The sequence below is a fragment of the Hordeum vulgare genome, chromosome 6H (assembly GCF_904849725.1).
Source record: "Hordeum vulgare subsp. vulgare chromosome 6H, MorexV3_pseudomolecules_assembly, whole genome shotgun sequence".
NCBI lineage: Eukaryota > Viridiplantae > Streptophyta > Magnoliopsida > Poales > Poaceae > Hordeum > Hordeum vulgare.
The window spans coordinates 460,035,717-460,055,415 of record NC_058523.1 but is presented as its reverse complement, the minus strand read 5'-3'; positions in this window follow the sequence as shown (position 1 = coordinate 460,055,415).

Genomic DNA, 19,699 nt, shown 5'->3' with positions numbered 1-19,699 from the left:
ATACCAGACCCTGAGTCCCAGTTCGTGGCGGCTCTTCGTGTTACGCCAGATTGGGTTCTTCCGTATCTGGCATATCTCGCCCGAGGCGAGTTACGTTCGGATGAGGTGTTGGCTCGCCAAATTGTTCGTCGAAGAAAATCCATGGTCATCATCAATGGCGAACTGTATAAGCGAAGCACTTCTGGGGTATTCCAACGATGCGTTTCTTCCGAAGAAGGATGCGTGATTCTGAACGACATCCATGCCAGAGATTGTGGGCATCATGCTGGGTCACGCTCCCTGGTTTCAAGGGTGTTCCGTCACGGTTTCTTTTGGTTAACGGCTCATGCAGATGCAGAAGAGATAGTTCGTCCATGTGATGGTTGCCAGCGTTACGGACGACAGGCTCATGTGCCGGCTCAGGAACTAAGGATGATACCTATTACTTGGCCTTTTGCGGTCTAGGGGCTAGACATGGTTGTCCCCTTTAAGATGTCGTCCAACAAAAAAACTCATCTGCTGGTGGCGGTTGATAAATTTACCAAGTGGGTCGAAGCGGAACCTGTTGGTGCTTGTGATGCGGAGACAGCGGTCAAGTTCTTGGAAAAACTGATCTTCCGGTTCGGATATCCACACAACATTATTACTGATAATGGTACTAATCTATCACAAGGCGCGATGCAGGAGGTTTGCCATCGTGAGCACATCCGGCTTGACGTCTCTGCAGTGGCTCATCCACAATCTAATGGGAGGCCGAACGGGCGAATCAGGAAGTATTGCGAGGAATCAAACCCCGACTTATGGTTCCCCTAGAACGCACCCCAGGGTGTTGGGTTGAGGAGTTGCCTTCAGTACTATGGAGCATCCGGACCACCCCAAACCGTTCTACGAGTTTTACTCCCTTTTTCCTCGTATACGGAGCAGAAGCTGTTCTTCCCACTGACATTAGGCATGACACGCCCAGAGTTGCTGCTTATGTGGAACAGGACAACGAGTTGGCGTGTCAAGATTCTTTGGACGCTTTAGAGGAAGCACGCGACTTGGCTGCCGCCCGATCGGCTATTTATCATCAGGACTTGCGGCGTTACCACAGCCGCCGGGTCAAGAGCTGAACCTTTCAGGAGGGCGACTTAGTGCTTCGATTGATCCAAGATCGCACTGGCATGCATAAGTTATCACCACCATGGGAAGGACCGTTCATCGTCAGCAAAAGCCTTCGCAACGGGTCATACTATCTGGTGGATCTTCGGCCTGATCAGCCAACCACGGAGGCCGAGTCAACTCGCCCCTGGAACATAGCCCACTTGCAGCCTTATTACACTTGAGCTATTAGCTCTGCCTTTTTGTAAGTTTTTCATTTTTATGAAGCAATAAAATTGATGCCCACAAGCTTGGGGGTTTTCCTGCAATTTCATCTTATTGAAAGTATGGATCTTCTATTTTGCTCCTCAACAAGTCGCCCAAGCATGGACGCTATCCATACCAGAGAGCATAAGTCGCCATGATGCACTTATTACAAAACTGGGTATCGATAAGCCAAAGAGGATCAAAGTCGCTACAAGCGCGTGATTCAACCATAGGCGCCTTATATGATTCTGTGGATTAGGTCGGCTTACTTGGGGGCAATTTGTTCCCAAGTCGTTTTGTGGTAATAGCGTATACGCTTCTACAATCCTATGACCGGTCTTTCCCCTAATCATAGGTCACTTGGGGGCTTCCTCTCACTGAGATCAACCTTACTACATTACAAATGGTTATATTGGACTGTGTGTTGGCCGAATCGCCATATGGACCCATGAACTCTTGGCGAGTTACTCCGCTTTATGGACCCTGAACTCGTCTTGGTTAAACCATGTCTGGTACCGGCTAGCACCCCACATGGAAAATAGAGAAACCATTGGTTCACTGAATCTGCTTCACTGAAGCTTGACTCGTGCCTGATCAGCCGGTCTAAATACTTGAGCTTTTTTATACAAAAAGTCTCCCTCGGGTAGCACTTGAGTTTATGTAACTCGTCCTATCCTGTTGCGACTTGAATGAGCCGACGAAATTCTTATTTTTCACCTTCCTGGCACTGCCACAAGGTTATTCAAAAAATTTCCGACTCACCCTAACATATTGAGTCGGTTATTATTTATTATCATCCATTACTCAGTGAGGTGGTTTGATGTATGTTTTAAGCCTAACAGGTTGATGATCAAAATCTTTATTACCATGGCGGGTCAAGCATCATAAGACGCCCTGAGGGCGGGTCAAGCATCATAAAACGCCCTGAGGGCGGGTCAAGCATCATAAGGCGCCCTGAGGGCGACACAAGGGTTTTAAAGAAATCACAGAACAGGGTTGTTTTCTACGAATGACTTATTACATGGCTCTGATGGTCAAATCCATGAAGAACTACTCTATTGATGTCCCCGGGTCAGCCTGCTTTGAGCCCTGACTGACTTCAATTTGCAAGTCGCCTAATACCCAGTTACACTTGGATAAGGCGGAAAATTCATCTTCATCGTTCAGAAATGATGAGAGATCCGCCGCCAAATCAAAAGGGTTCTTGGGTCGATGCGGAGTCAAGCTGGTTGTCACAAAGGTTGGCGGATTTACTTTCTTATTCTTGTCATCATAAGCAGCTTGATACTCTGATAAATCCAAGCTTGCTGCAAGCTGAGTCGCCGCCAAGCGGGATTCTTTGACAACGTGCTGGTAATCCTCTTGAGCAAATTCTGACCCGTCGTCCTTGAAATGAGGAAAGCCTACTGATACTTCTTCGGGTTTCAACTCTAGAGCGTACGCTAAGCACCGACTCAACAAAGTCATTACCCCTTTTCAGGCAGCTGACCGGGTTAGCTCACCGATCTGAGGCGGAAGGGTAGATAAGCAGCCAAGTATCTTTTTGATTGATGTTATGGGTTCCTTGGCACCCATCACTGCATTCACGGTCAGCACGCTTCCGGTATACAGTTGCTCTGTTAATATGTAAATCGCCTTCAACATCAGGACGCAATCATTCCGAAGGTTGCCGGCTCTCGGACCTATATAAGGGATAATGATTGTCAGTAACTTCTTCATACTAAGTTATTTATTTACAAAGTGCAAGATCAGGGTTTTGCTTCTTACCAAAGATAGCCTGTGCCATGTTGGAAATATGTTGCTTTAAGCCGGCCAGCTCTTGTTGCATGGCTTCCAATTCGGCTTCAGCTTTTTCCGCTCGCTTTACCGCGGTGTCTTGATCAGCTTGAGCCTTCTTATGGGCGACCTTCAGCTTCTCCATCTCAGATATGATTATTTGACATTTTTCTTCTGATTTTGCCCGTGCATCTTGCTGATCGGCTAAACTTTTCTTTAAATCGCCAAATGCTGACTCAGCTTGGGCAAGAGATTCCTGTCAAAATATATTATCAAGGGGAAAGTCTCAGAATTATTGCAAGCAACATCTCTGACACTTGGGGGCTAATGTATAATTTTTATACAAAATTATACACTATCAAGACCCGGCTCATCTTTCAACAAGATGACCCGGCCCTTGGGGGTTACAGGTCAAAAGATTTTTCTAATGACAAGACCCGGCTCATCTTTCAACAAGATGACCCGGCCCTTGGGGGATACAGGTAGGAAGATTTTTCTACTATCAAGACCCGGCTCATCTTTCAACAAGATGACCCGGCCCTTGGGGGTTACAGGTCGGAAGATTTTTCTAATATCAAGACCCGGCTCATCTTTCAACAAGATGACCCGGCCCTTGGGGGTTATAGGTCGGAAGATTTTTCTACTATCAAGACTCGGCTCATCTTTCAATAAGATGACCCGTCCCTTGGGGGTTACAGGTCGTAAGATTTTTCTAATGACAAGACCCGGCTCATCTTTCAAACAGATGACCCGGTCCTTGGGGGTTAATGAGGATAGTATGCATTAAGGCGTACCTCATGTCTGTTCTTCATCATAAGGAGCAGCCTCTTTTCCATTTCATAACTAGCCTCCAGGCGACTTGCGAAGCCGGAGCAGAGCTCTTTAAATTCAAGGTTCTCATATTGGGATAGCTTGGCCTTGGAAATTTCATGTTCAATAGAAGGTTGGGCTGATGATGATACGTGCTACGGCAAGACTGCAGAAGTCGTCTTAGAGAAGCGAGTACAAGTGGTCATCTCAACATCTGGATCCTCTGCCATTTTCAACAGACTCGGTGGATTGGGCGTTTCCATGCCTTCCTTGGGCGAATTCGGGAGATCCACTTGATCATCAGATTTATCCTTGGCCGGGTCATCCTGAGTCGGCGCCGGTTTCTCAATTAGCTCCGGAGCTGTAGTGGAAGTTGACCCGCTAGTTTTCCTCTTCTTCGCTTGTGCCCTAAAGGGGAAGGGGTGCGCTTAAAAACAGACATCATCATTATCAGAATAATGTAAGTCCTATATGAACTTACCCTGGAACGCGGATCATCGGCGGAAGGGCTGACATCACTGAGTCGCCTGACGAAGGGGGAGAATTCTGCAAAAGTAATGCCTCAAGATATGAGCGAGTTATAAATATGATCCAAAAGGAAACGAAAGGGGATGCTGTTAAAAGGATACCTCATTCTGCCTCTTCTTGGTAGGAGTCTTCGTTGGTAACCCGGACACCAAGTCTCCAGAATGACTCCGAGTTTTCCGATTGGAAGCATATTGCGTTTTCTTAAAAAGGAAATTAGGATCCAAACAAGCATTTGGGTGAGACATGGGAACCTTCCCACAAATCCGCCTGGCCAGCTTAGGCAGAGGAGAAGATGAGTCGGAGGAAATAGAAATTACCTCTACGGAGTCTTCCTGGCTTTCGTTGTCCTCGTTCTACACAAGAGATACGGAGGTGTAAACACAAAATTATAGCAATGGATGGCAAGACAAAGAAGATAGAATTTTTACCTCTGAAAGTACGTCGCCGACTTGGGATTCATCTGTATCAGACGGTTCAGTAACGACGACTTTGCCTTTGCCCTTGGTTTTCTTCTTTGGGGGCGGCCTGGCTTGCTTCAAGGCCATCTTTTTCGGCCTCTTGGACCAGAATTTGTCACCTTTCTGAAGTGGCATTTTTATTATGAGGATCATAATTTAAGTAAGTCGAAAGGAATAAAGTAAAGGCGGGTCAAGTTATTTACCTTAGGTGCCGGGTTGATCTTGCAGAATGGCTTAAGACCTATTTGGCCACACTTGGCAAGGGCTTGCCGGTGAGCTTCTTGATGATGGATACGATGTCATTTTCTGTTAGTTCTGTACGGAAATAGCACCGGGGATGGTCCAAGGTGCCATCAAACTCACACATTAAGCCGTCTCGGTGACTTAAGGGGAGGATGCGCCATTCGACCCAGCAGCGGATCAAGTTGATCCCGGTAAGACCGTTGTTTGTCAAAGATCGTAACTCGGATAACACCGAGATAAAATCTGACTCCTCTTCTTCAGTAAGCTTGTCTGGAAGTTTGAAGTTCATAGGAAGGCGTTCCTCCCTATAGCCAAGGAGCTTGTTTTCACCCTCAGGAGAAGTTTCTTGGCAGTAAAACCAAGACTCGCCCCAGCCTTTGGGATGGCTTGGCATGGCGAGTGATGGGAACGGGTTGTCCATGCGGCGTTGAAAATTGACGCCTCCAAGTTCCAAGCTAGGGCCATTGGAAAATTTGGTCTGGCGATTCAAATGAAAGAAATACGAGAAGAAAGGAACTGAAGGTTCCATCCGCAAGTACGCTTCGCAGAACACTTGGAACTGACATAAGTTGCTAATCGAGTTAGGTCCTAAGTCTTGGAGGCGCACATTCACGAAGGGCATGGCGTCTCTAAGGAATTTTGACCCTGGCGTCTTAAATCCCCGTTCGAGGTGCTCAACAAAAACAACTATTTCCCCTTCCTTCGGGTTGGGAATTTCTTCTCCAAACCCGGAATGCCATCCGATAACTTCTTTTGGGTCAAGATTTCCCGTCTTCACACACTCATTGAGAAAAGCTTCATCAAATTTAGTCGGGAGCCAATCGGCTTTGAAAACGGTACCCATGGCAACAAAGGAAAAGATTACGGGTAAATTAACTCGCCGAGCGCTTGCTGAGTGGTTAAAAGATCAATTAATTCGCCAAACATTTGTCAGGCGACTAAGGGAGTTCGATGACTCGCCAACAAGGGGTCGGGTCAAAATACAAGGGCGCTATAGGAATTTCCTACTGCATAAGAGAGACGACTCAGAGCTTCAGAGATGCACGTTAAAATGGTAAAGTACGGATCTACAAACAGGTTTTGTATAACAGGCAGTAACATGTAAATCTACAGAGCATGCAAAAATGAATGGAAAAGCCTGGATAAAAGAAGAACAACCTATGGCTATGGTAAGAATAGTAAAGCTGATTTAACAGGGGCCTTTTTGGATCTTCAAACAGGAGCTAATCAGCTGGGGATATGGTCGATGCTACTGTACCTACTATTATCATCGTGAACTAATCCGCGACTATGGGGGCATTCGAGGTGTTCTAAAGAACCGACAAGCAATGGACCTCGACGAGCTAAGGTCTACCTCTAATGGTGGAAGACTGACCTGGTGATGGCGACCGAGGAAGATCTGCAGCGAGTGCTACGCATATTAGCTGGCGTGGGGATGCGTCGGATGCGGCGGCCGGAGACGGATGTCTTCGGGTGGCGACGGAGCTCTCGGTGCAGTTGCGGGGAAGAAGGGGTCGACAAGATGGGTAGGTGGAAATGTTCCCTGCCCCCTTCCCCCAGCCTATTTATTAGGTCGGGCGCTGGAATCAAGGCGCCTCGCGCGTGAACTGACGACATGATAAAGATTCGCTATAATGGCGCCCAAAATTTTCGGGATATCCGCGCCAAAAGATCCATTGGAGATTGCATCATTATCTCTTCCGAAATTAAAGGGATAAGATGATGCCAACAAGAAGTGATTCAGCGACTTGGGTATCTCCACAATAGATGGCGATTTAAGCGTATGATGCATAAAAGGAGCAGAATGAGCCGCCCCTAACTAGGTAAGAGTATTGCCGTGAACAGGTTCAAGTCAATCTGGGGCCTAATGTTGGGGATGTTATCTGTGGTGTGACCCGCCCTAGTTGGGTCGGGTCACCAAGTGGGAGACTCATCCTTTAACGATTTAAGCTTTGGCCCAATAGGCCCTCGAGCTGGATGGCGGTTCAAGATCCTCATGGAGAACCAATTATCAGGGAGTACTCCAGTCTTGGAAAGCACGGCGACTTAGAGATAGAAAGAGTCATGACTTTCGTGTTGGCAAGGACTCTTGTAAACCCTAAGGGCTCGACCTATATATAAAGGCGAGTCCCAAGGAAGGAGGGGTAGGTTAGAAATCATCGAGTGCTAGATCAGGCGATTTACGCCCTCCTTGTAATCGAAACACCATCAATACAACACAAAGCAGGACGTAGGCTTTTACCTCCTCACGAGGGGCCGAACCTGGGTAAATCTTTGTCTCGCTCCTGTTCAACCCCTTTGAGTCGCCACCAAGGTGCGATGGCTCCAACACTAAGTCCTTTCACGAGGACATCTGCCGTGGCAAAACCATGACAGGCGTCGTCTGAGCGACGCGAGCGGCGGGACGTTCAACACGAGCCCGACGAGCGTCAGCCATCGGAGCGACAAAGCTTGGTGGAGACGAAACCTCGAGAAGACCTTGACACACCCCTATCTGGCACGCCAAATGTCGGATTTCGGGCTCCGCAAAACCCTAAAGATTCAAACTCAGGGGCATGTGTGAAGATCTCTCACTGATTCACCTCACCTAGCTCGCTACTCGCTTCAGATGGCTAGAAAGTCACTTGATGGTGAGGGAAACACATGACACAACAGTTTACCAGGTTTGGGCCACTGTGAGGGGTAAAACCCTACTCCTGCTTTGGTGGATTCCTTCTCATGGAGGTTAGTGGATGAACTAGTACAGTGCTTGGGCGCCTCCGGAGGCTGGGTGACCGTGCGTGGCGCTAGTGGGTGAATGAATGATTCGAGGATCGGATTCCCCTCTATGAAGCAACCTATCCTCTACTTATAGTGGCGGCCCCGGTCCTCTTCCCTTATCGTTTTGGCGAAAAGGGATCCCACAGTGGCCAATTTTGAAGGGGAATAGGGGAACATGCTCCTCTTCCCAAAGGTGGTCTTCGCGTGCAAAGGGGTCCCCGCGCTCTAGGGATTGGCCCGGGGGTGACGTCTGCCCGGCTGGCGGACGGCGACGACCTTGTTGCACCAGAAGGGAAACCTTTGGAAGATGCCTTTGAGGTCCTGGTACGTCCTTGCCCCCTTTGCATGAAAGGAGAAACTGCACCGCCCTGCTGTGTGCTGCTCGCCTATCCTTCCCTTGAATCATCCTTGACTCGTGAGGCCAGGCTTCGCCTCCGAATATCCGCCGCTCCGGAGGGGTCCTGAGGAGTCCCACTTGCGGGTCTCGATACCGTTCCTCCTCGTGAGGCTTGGCCCCTAACGAGGACCTTTCCTTGAGCGGTGCCGATCCCGTTGATTGCTTCATGAAGTGGGCCGGCCCTGGGCCACATGTAGGCAGGTCTGGGTACCTCCATTCTGAGAATGCCGATAGTCACCCATTACCACTTCATTGTCTTCAAACTCTGGTTGAAGAGGTAGATGGGGACGATCAAGTAGATATACATGCTTTCCTAGCTTGACATTGATAAGCATCTAAATGTAAGGGGCATATCTACATGATCTATTTTGATCAGCAACAGTCCTCCAGATAGTCTCTACAATCAAATCCATCACTCTGAATCTGGTGTGGCTGTCCAAAAGGTGCAGCAGGTTGATGGAGTTTCGTGTGATCATCTTATCATCACCTGATTTCAGCATCAATGTGTGTCTTAGAATGGTGTTAGTAGTGGGTATTCCTACTTGGAAAAAGTACACTCATCCCATCTTGTGACTAGCCAAATACTTGTGAGGAAATGGCTTGTACATATTGGCCACAGAGCTGTGGCTCTTCTTTGCTTCAGAATACACATCAATGTCTCGATCTTCCTGCTTTGAGGCACCAATGATAGTGGACCAATCATCAATTGTAGACTCGTACTTGTGACCATCAGTCATCCAGACCAAAGAACCATCTCCATAGAAATGAACAGTTGTGTAAATTGCATGATCAGCTCATCATTCCATGGGGTCCTCTCCTTTCCAACAAAATCTTCAATGCCCACTAACTTGAAATTTTATCGGACATGGGGAAAGAAGTTTTCGTTCTCCTTGATATATTCCGAGTCAACATACCTCATATCACTGACAGCAAGACTTTTGTGAAACAAGTCAATCTCTTAAAAATCCTGTTGTTCCTTGGTGTGAAACCTTGGATCAACATTAGTTCTTCTTCTGACAGCATATGGTTCAACAACTCTCTATTTCATCAAACCAGCATCCTTTCTCTTCCTCATATCTTCTGCTACACGGTGAGAAGCATTGGGTAGTGGTAGCTGTGGTCGGAGCTTCTTGAGAATGGGTGCATTCTCATCTTCTTCCTCTGCAGCAAAGGTACTAGAAGCAGGACCTTTCTCCTTGGCAATTGCAGGAATGTCCTTTGTAGTCCTCTTGGGAGCTACTGCCTTCTTTTCCTTGGATGGAGGCTTATGAGCAGATTTGATGGCATCTGCCTTGAGCTTCTTCTTCTTAGGAGGAACCGGGATCTCATCACGGACTTCTTCTTCAGTAGTTCTTCAGGGTCTTCATACATAGAAGTTGGTCTCCCCACAACACGAACTATCCTTTTGGTTGCTCTCTTCACTCCAGCATTCTTGACGGGTTCATCACTGGAAAGAGTTGTGCTTCTCCTTACATAAGCATGTGCTCTTAAATCAGGAGGAGCAACAGTTACCTTTCTGTCAATCCACCTTGGAGCCTTTGGAGGAGCTGAAGTTTCCTCCGGCACAAAGTCTGAGTCCTCTTCATCAGAATTTAGTTTTTTCCTCTGCATGATGGCTGCCTTGGGAAAACCATGGGAGTTCTAGGATCGAGGGTTAGATTTCTCAGGACTAGTGATGAGTCCATCTCAACACTTGGTTCTCTCAACTCATTCTAACTAACTAGACATCTCTGACAAACAAGCAGAAACTTCGCAGGAAACAACAAAACTTGTGAAGTAGATATAAGAAATACAGAAGGGTTGAGCATCACAAAATTCAGATGTTTTTGAAAAAAAATTGAACAGATAAATCCTTACTTTTAGCTTTCTGCAGATAACATTTCGGTAGCACCGAGTTTGAAATTTTGGAGTCACCAAGACACACGAACTCCTTAACAGCAACTTGGTCATCATTTCGGTGGAACTGAAATTGACAACTCGGTCTCACCGAGTCCATTCTGAGCAATGCTATGTTCAAAATCGGTGGAACCGAATTTTTCAAATCGGTGTCTCCGAGATGAGCACTGCGGATGGCTAACCCTAAAAACTTCCTTGTTCTGTGATCTACGAGAGCATATGGTGGATACAGAGATTGCACACTATTGCTTGTGGATAAATCTTCTAATGCGCATGAGATAGATCGGGGAGGCGCAAAAGGAAGGGCTGGATTCGTACCCTAATTCGGCGATAGTCCGGCGATGGCGACAACGGCGGTAAAGAATCCGTCGACAGCGGTTATTCCCAGCGGTGGAGACGCACGGGAAGTCAAGGACGATGACCAGGGGTCCAGGGAGGCACTATAGGGCACGAGACGACATGACTTTGATGAACTAAAATCAAAGATTCGGTCCACTGGAATATATAGCCTTGCGCTGTCAGTGTCATCGAGGTGATGAAATCGGTGTCACCAAGTTCTGCTTCTGTTAGTTGACAGGGAAACTTGTGATTTCGGTGGTACCGAGATGGAAAACCAGATCAGCTTCGTAAATTTGGTGGAACCGATTTTGTGAAGTTGGTCACACCGAGATTTTCAAAGAGGTTTTGGAGGTCATCCATTGACGACACGGAACTCCGAGTGCACCTTCACACAGAGCAATCGACAAGTGCTTGTTCAAGTTTTGTGATGGAGCATGAATAGAACTTGAGATGAGATATCATAGATAGCTAGAGAAGGGTCCTAGGCATTCTTGTCCATCCAATTGGCAAAAGATAAATAAAAAGCCAAATAACAACAATTGGGTGTCCTCGAATGAGCAAACACATGCAGACAAACATGCTCACATAGTAAGAATGATAGATAAAATATGGTGAACATGCACAAACATCCTAGCAGCTATCAAGCACTCACGCGATGAAAAAGTCATCTATATATGAGTATATTGACATAGGAACCAAGTAAGTATACTTGATCATAGGTCATACTCATCATTAAGCACAAGTGGAGTTACCACTTTTACATAAGCATTAATGTGTTCATATCCTTAGGATATGCTTATACTCAAGTCTTAGAGTAAAGCTCCCCCTTGATATGACATCCCCCTAAGAGGGATCAACTAACCTTGGGTTTTGTCGTAGAAGACTTCAAGTAGGTGAAGTAGTGGTGGATGATCAATGTTGATGAAGATCATCTTCAGTTAGGAGCAATCCTTGTTGTTTCCTACTCTTCTCACCTACATGGGTTAGTCCCAAAGCATGAGGAACACATGCACGAATATCTATGGACATGGAGTGAAACACAAATGGGATTATGTCCAATGATGCATTAATTACCTTGTTCCTTGCTTATCTTTGAGGGAATGTGTGACTCTTTGAACTAATGCATATGGTTGAGGTTGATTGCAAATAGTTTTGCCAAAATGAATAGGAGTGAATTTCATCGGCGGAGCCACCCGTCAAGAACTTCTAGTTATTCCTCTTCGGAATCCACACCAACTTGATGGGGATTCTTGGAGTTGTGGTACCACTAGATGAGGTAGAGCTAGTAGTGTCTTTGGGAATCCACTTGACCTTGGCTTGGGGTTCTTCTTCAAATAGGACAATGTCATCTTGAAGCTTTCCCTTGCCTTTGTGGTCTTGTGGTAGAAGGCCATCTTGTGAGATTGTTCCTTCGGGAGGAGTAGGATCATACTTTTCTTCTTGGGGAACAAACTTAGGAATGGGATATGGACCTTCTTTCCAATCATCTCCGTTGACGTTGATGTAGACAACACCTTGCTTCTTCTGATGTCCTCCTTGCTTGCGCACAATTTCCTTGAATTGCTTACTTCCGACAAGCCTCTTGAAGACACCTTTCTCTATAATCCCTTTCAATAAATCATTTTCTTGCTCGAGTGTAACTTGGATAAGAGAATCATTAGTTGAATCAATAGAGCTACTAGCAACAACAATATTGGATTTAGCTTTAGCATTGTTGTTACTAGACGAAGAAACTTTCTTGCCTTCGTTACTAGTGTTCCTAGGTTTAACTTATGTTGCAAAATTAGACAGGAGTAATCATTTGGCTAGATAAGAAGAACTCTTCTTTCGAAGATCATCATTGATCGCTCTTAAAAATCTCATGCTCTTGCTCCATATTAAGCTTCTCGAAGCGTAGCTTCTCATGGGTTATTGCAGCTCTCTATGATATCCTAGATTAGTCTCATGAGCTAACTTAAGAGTGTTTAATTCTTGAGTTAGTCGTTGATTCTCTTTCTTATCATCATCATTCGATTCCTCTTGACTAGCATGATAATTAGCAAGTTCATTTTCATTCCAATCACTAGTTTTATCAAACAGCAAGTCATCACTATTAAAATCAAGATACTCGGGGTGTGATACCTTGAGGCCTTTAGCCATGAAGCAGTTTCTGACACCCTCATTTGGTGAATCAAATAAGTCGTAGGTGTTGGAGGAAACAATTGCAATGCCGGCAATACCTTCATCTTGACTATAGTCGGAGTTGGAGTGATGGCTTCCCTCGGACTGGTGACCAGACTTGGAGCCAGAAACCCATTCACCAACATGAGCTTGATGTCTTCTTCTTAAGCTGCTTTTGGTGTATTTGGAGCCAGAAAGCCATTCACCAACATGAGTGTCTTCGTTCATAGTGATCTTCTCTACTCCTTCTCTCTTTGTGAGGTGACTCATTTCTTGAGCTTCGTCTTTGAGATGACTATTCTCTTCGTTTGTAGGGAGCCGAGCACTCATTGGAGTAGTGTCCGGGCTTCCCACAATTGTAGCAGTTTAGGTCACGGCTGGACGAATGCCTCTCATCATGTCTTGAGCTTGAGCTTTCTCTTTGCCTCTACTCTTGTAGAACGTTTTGAATTTTCTGACCATGAGGCTTATCTCTTCATCAGTGACAAGATTGTCCTTTGAAGTAGCGGGAGCATCACATGAAGCTTTATATGCACCGCTTGACTTTTTGTGAAGCTCATCTTTGTTCTTGAGGGACATCTTAGGAGCAACAATCCTACCAATGACTTCAGTTTGCTTGAGATGTTTGTAGTTCGGCATCATTTGGATCAATGTGCACACTCTGTCATACTTGCGATCGAGAGCTCTAAGTATCTTCTTGATGATGAATTTTTTGGTCATCTCTTTGCTTCCTAAGCCGGCAATCTCATTGGTGATGAGAGCTAGCCTAGAGTACATTTCAACAACACCTTCACCATACTTCATCTTGAACTTGTCAATCTCACTTTGAAGAACATCCAACTTAGATTCTATGCTAGAATCAGTACCTTCGTGCATATCAACCAAAGTATCCCAAATTTCTTTTGCATTCTCAAGACGACTGATTTTGTTGAATTCTTCGGGGCATAGACATTTGAAGATGATGTCGCAGGGTTGAGCATTGAGTTGCAACATCTACAGTTCATCAGATGTCGCATGACGATCAGGTTCATGTCCTTCTCCAAAGAAGTTACCTTGCACACCAACATGAATAACAGCCCAAACATGAGGATTAAAGCCAAGAATATGCATTTTCATCTTATGCTTCCAACTAGAAAAATTAGTGCCATCGAAATAAGGACCTCTACGGTAATAGTTTCCCTCACTAGACACCATACTCTCCTAGGTTGTTAAACCAATGAAATGAAGACCAAAGCTCTGATAGCACTTGTAGGATCGAAAATATGTCTAGAGAGGGGGTCATTAGACTACTTGACAAGATAATTTTTTTGCCTTTCCCAATTTTAGTTGAGAGGCAGCTATGGCAGTTATAGCAAGTCAAGTACACCCTACACATGTAATCCTAAGAGTATAGGAGAGGAATGTAAAACATGCAACTATAAAGTAGAGGAGTAAGGTAGGGAAATCAGATGCATGAGGTTGACACGGTGATTTTTGGCATGGCTTCGATAGGTGGCGCTATCGTACGTCCATGTTAGTGGAGACTTAAACCCACGGAGGGTAATGACTACGGGAGTCCATGAAGGTCTCCACCCATGAAGGGTCCACAAGGAAGCGGCCTTGTCTATTCCACCACGGCTTCCATCCACGGAGGACTAGACTTACTCATGATAGATCTTGACAAAGTAGGCGATATCCTTGCCCTTACAAACATCTTGGTTCAACTCCACAACACGAAGTAGGAGGCTCCAAGAGACACCTAACCAATCAAGGAGGCACCACCCTCCAAAAGGTAATAGATGTGGTAGATCAATGAACTCCTTGCTCTTGTGCTTCTAAAGATAGTCTCCTCAACACAAAATCACTCTCTCACAGAATATGCATGGGTAGGAGAGATTGATTTGGTGGAAAGCTATTTGGGGAACCTAGAAGTCAAGTTTCAAATGATAGGTTTGGAATATATTGGTCTCAACACATGAGTAGGTGGTTCTCTCTCAAAGAGTGGATCTGGCAATGAAGTGTATGTTCTGAGTGCTTCTCCCAAGAATGAGAGGTGGGTGACGGGGTATATATAGGTAGCACACAAAATCCAACCATTACACACAAAGTGGCAAACTCGATGACGCCGAAGTGAAAAACTCGGTAGTACCGATTAGCACAAAGGTAGGAACTTTTGAATCTCGGTGAGACCGATATATGAAACTTGGTGGCATCGAAAAGGTAGCTAATGGTTAGATGGCCAAACTCGGTGGCACCGATACTCAAACTCGGAAATTCTGATTTTGTGTACAGAGGCACCCGAAAGTTGGTCACCCGAACTTGATAGCACCGACTTGGTTTCAGTTGCACCGATTTGGTGGGAATGGCTAGGATTTCTGTGTGAGATCAAACTCGGTGGGTCCGAAATGTGGAAGTTGGTGACACCGAATTTGTGTATATGGATTTTGACAGAACTGATATCTGGGAAAATGCCTGAGTATTTTGGTGGCTAACTTTGAGCACTTTGAGCAATCAGTTCATTTTACTACCTCACCCCCTTTTAATAGTATTGGCTTTCCTATGGAGTCAAAAGTGATTTCTCACAAATATAAAATGAAGAGTCTTCTAGCTTGAAGCTTGAGCCAATATTATTCCTTTCTTGCATCAAGGGGCATCTCCACATAAGCCTTTAGCCATAGAATCATTTGAACTCTTCTGAAATATACTTGGAAAACATATTAGTCCAATGATGCATATGTTGTGATCAATTATCAAAACCACCCTAGGGAGAAATTGTGCTTTCAGGGGTACATCGTTGAAGCGGGCGAAAGATGTGCGGCTAAGCAGGGTGTGGTATCCGCTGTGAAATGGGGTGATGTCGAAGATCAAGTCCTGGCTGCGGAAGTTTTCGGGCGAGCTGATCACAACCTTCAGTGTTATCATACCCGAGCAGCGGGCTTCGACGCCTAGAATCACTCCTTTAAAGGTAGTGTGGCTTGGTTTGATTCGGGATGGGTCTATGCCCATTTGTTTTGACTGTATCCGAATTAATGAGATTAAGGCTACTTCCTGTGTCCATGAGGACTCAAGTGAGGCGGAATCCATCGACGATGGTGTTGAGGACCAGGGCAGCGGACCCTCCATGACGGATACTAGTCAGATGATCCCTGTGGTCTAAGGCAATCGGGCAAGCCGACCAAGGATTATATTTTGGGGCTACAGGATCTACAGTGTATACCTCCCGAAGGGCCCGTTTCCTCTCCTTTTTGGGTACATGGGCGACATAGATCATGTTCACGGTTTTGACCTTAAGAGGAAACTGCTTTTGACCCCCATTGTTTGAGCCATGGGGCTCGTCGTTGTCTTTACTTCGTGGGCCCCTATTTTTTTCATGGTGGCTAGCTTGGCAGCTTGTTTGAACACCTAACAATTAAGGTTGTTGTGGGTGGCGGGCTTGTCTTGGGTGCCATGAATCTGGCATGGCCATTCCATTATTTTATCTCATGGACTTGGTCAATCTCTATTCACTTTGAAGGGTTTCTTCCGCTGTACAGGTTTTGTACCGCGGAATCCAACATTTACTGTTGTGTTGTGTGCATCACCATTAAAGTGACGTCATTCAGTCTTGTTTTTTCTTGGCTTCCATTTTTGTCCCGAACTTCATATGCTCTAGGGTCGTTCGGATTATGGCTACGCTGGGCTAGCCAATTATCTTCACCTGCGCAAAAGCGGGTCATGATGGAATTAACGACGGACATTGTTCACGGCCTGTCCTGGTTGAACTATTTGGTAAGCCATTTGTCTCATATGGTGTGCCAAAAAGAAGCTATTGCTTCGGCATCCGGACAATATACGATTTGATTCTTCTTGGTGAGGAATCGGTTCCAGAATTCTCTAGCCGATTCTTCTGCCTTTTGAACGACGTTGCTTAGGTCAGACGAATCCGGTAGTCGAACATATGTCCCTGAAAGTTAGATAGGAAAGCCTTCTCGAGGTCTTCCCAGCTTCCAATGGAGTCTTCAGGTAGGCTGTTTAGCCAATGTCATGCGGGTCCTTTGGGTTTTAGCGGGAAGTATTTAATGGCGTGGAGATCGTGTGCTATGTCCATATGGTTGTGCAGAAGGAAATCTTCTACCAGATGGTGGCGTCTGTTGTCCCATTGTATTGTTCAATGTTTACGGGTTAAAACCCTTCCGACAACTAGTGCTGCATAACCTCATGTGTTGTCACACCCCGTTTTTCACCTCACTTTCAATGTAGTTCAAAAATCCGAGTTTATTAAAAAAATTCAAAAACCAATGTTGTAAGTGACATGGTTATCACTGTATGCTTGTATGCTTGATTAAGTGGTATCAAAAAACCTTGTTTTCATAACATAATTATTTCCAAAATTCTTTCTCTTACTTTGACTATTTCAAACCCTGCTTTGGGTTACACTACAAGTCCTTAATAGCAAGGGAGTGGTCTTACCCAAAGTTGGTGATCTGGTTTTAAAACTATTTTAACTCTCCAAACTCACAAAATAATTATTTTATAAATTATTTTCCTATTTTATTTGCATCTCCATTCCAAAGGCCAGAAATGATATTCCTATATGGAAAATTACTTTTCTGCCTTAGAAAATCTGAGAAAATTTGGAGATACTCTAAGGACATATATTTTCCATACAAAAGATTTTCAACCCCTATTTATATTCAAAATATTTGAGGAAATCCCTGAAAATCTATTCTGTCTGTTTTGATCTTTTGGATTATTTCGAAAGGAAATATTTCCAATAAAATCCCATAAAATTCCAGCAACCTTCCCAAGCTATATTTAGTGGCCACATCATGTTTGACCTCATTCCAAGGTGATTTAGTTCACTAAATAATCCAAAACCCCTTTCTTTCCAGAACCAAGTTGAAACATCTCTACATTGCAAAGTTTATCAAAATAGGTTGAGACTTTGCAGGAGTGTTCAACACCCCAAATGAGGAGTCTGTGCCAAAAATGGGATTTGTGGGAGGTAATCTACCCACATTCCCTTTGGAATGGACATATCTGCCATTTGGGGGTGATTTCTAGTTTGCATTGCTAAACTCATCCAATGAGGCTCAAATTTGGTGAAGTATCTTATCTCTTCATCAAAGATAATAGTGTTAACTCTCACCACCAGTGTCGAGGTGTTGCTATCCCAAACACCTATCGAACACCTTCTCCCATAATAGCAAAGCAGCCCCTACCCCACTCCACACTTAAGCTCTTCCCTCCAAACTCATTGACCAAGTAGCCAGAACCACCCCCAACTGCACGAGAGTGGCCCCTCTTTGAATCCAAGCAGAAAGCCCCGAAATCCTCATTCTAAGATCTAAGCCAATTCTGGCATCTCCTCTTTCCTCTCCTGCCATGGGCAACAGTGAGCTCCATGGATCCCAAACAGCTAGGCATATTCAGGCCAAGCCCCAGGACAGCCCAGATAAGGCCAAAGCGCATCAGAGCGCGCCAGCATGCCGTGGCTTGCCAAAACTGCGCTCTGGGCACGCTGCTGGGCGCACCCGAAGCTAAGGTGGCCAGCCCCGACCGGTTCAAGCCTACCCCTGTTGCCATTTTGAGTTCCGGACCATCTCTCTGTATCAGGGCAGCCCCAGGGCCCCTCCTCCCTCGCTCTGTTGACCAAAGCGACGCGTGCCTACGCGCGCCAGATCACCAAAAGACCGTGGCCACGCATGCATGCTCCTCCTCGCGGTCTCTCCCTCCCAGTGGGTCACGCAGGTCCTAAACCACGTCTGCATATCGTGGTTTCGACCCCGAAGGCTCACTGGACCTCCTGCAAGCTGCGGTGAAACCACCGGCACCACCGTCTCGGTACATTGTTGGGAGCCTATAAATAGGGCCTCCCCCTCGCTACAGCACCTCCATCCCACCTCTCTGCTACCTCTTGAGCTTGCTTTGGTTTTTCCCTTGAAGAGGAAAGGGTGATGCAGCAGAGTAGCAGTAAGTATTTCCCTGAGTTTGAGAACCAAGGTATCAATCCAGTAGGAGCATCAAGACAAGTCACCAATGTACCTGCAAAAAAACAAACAAACTTGCACACAACGCTATAAAGGGGTTGTCAATCCCTTCACGATTAATTGCAAGGTGAGATCTGAAGGTGGAAACTGCAACAAAGTCAAAGTGTAGAGCTGAAAATACGATGTTAAGTAGACCCGGGGGCCATAGTGTTCACTAGCGGCTTCTCTCATGATAGCAAGTATTACGGTGGGTGAACGAACTACTGTCGAGCAATTGATAGAATCGCGCAAAGTCATGATGATATCTAAGGCAATGATCATACATATATGCATCACGTCCGAGACAAGTAGACCGATACTATCTGCATCTACTACTATTACTCCACACATCGACTGCTATCCAACATGCATCTAGTGTATTGAGTTCATAACAAACAGAGTAACGCCTTAAGCAAGATGACATGATGTAGAGGGATAAATTCATGCAATAGATATAAACCCCATCATTTTACCCTTGATGGCAACAACACGATGCGTGCCTCGCTACCCCTTCTGTCACTGGGTGAGGACACCGCATGGTATGAACCCAAAACCAAGCACTTCTCCCATTGCAATAATTATAGATCAAGTTGGCCAAACGACACCCACAACTCAAAGAGAATTACAAGGATACGAAACCATGCATGTAAGAGATCAGAGGAGACTCAAATAATATTCATAGATAATATGATCATAAATTCACAATTCATCGGATCTCGACACACACACCGCAAAAGAAAGTTACATCGAATAGATCTCCATGAAGATCATGGAGAATTTTGTATTGAAGATCCAAGAGAGAGAAGAAGCCATCTAGCTACTAGCTATAGACCCGAAGGTCTATGGTGAACTATTCACGCATCATCGGAGAGGCAATGGTGTTGATGAAGAAGCCCTCCGTGTCCGAATCCCCCCTCCGGGAGGGCACGGGAACGTGCCCCAGATGGGATCTTGCGGAGACAGAAGCTTGCGGCGGCGGAAAAGTATTTTCCTGGCTCTCTCTGGTGGTTTCACATTTT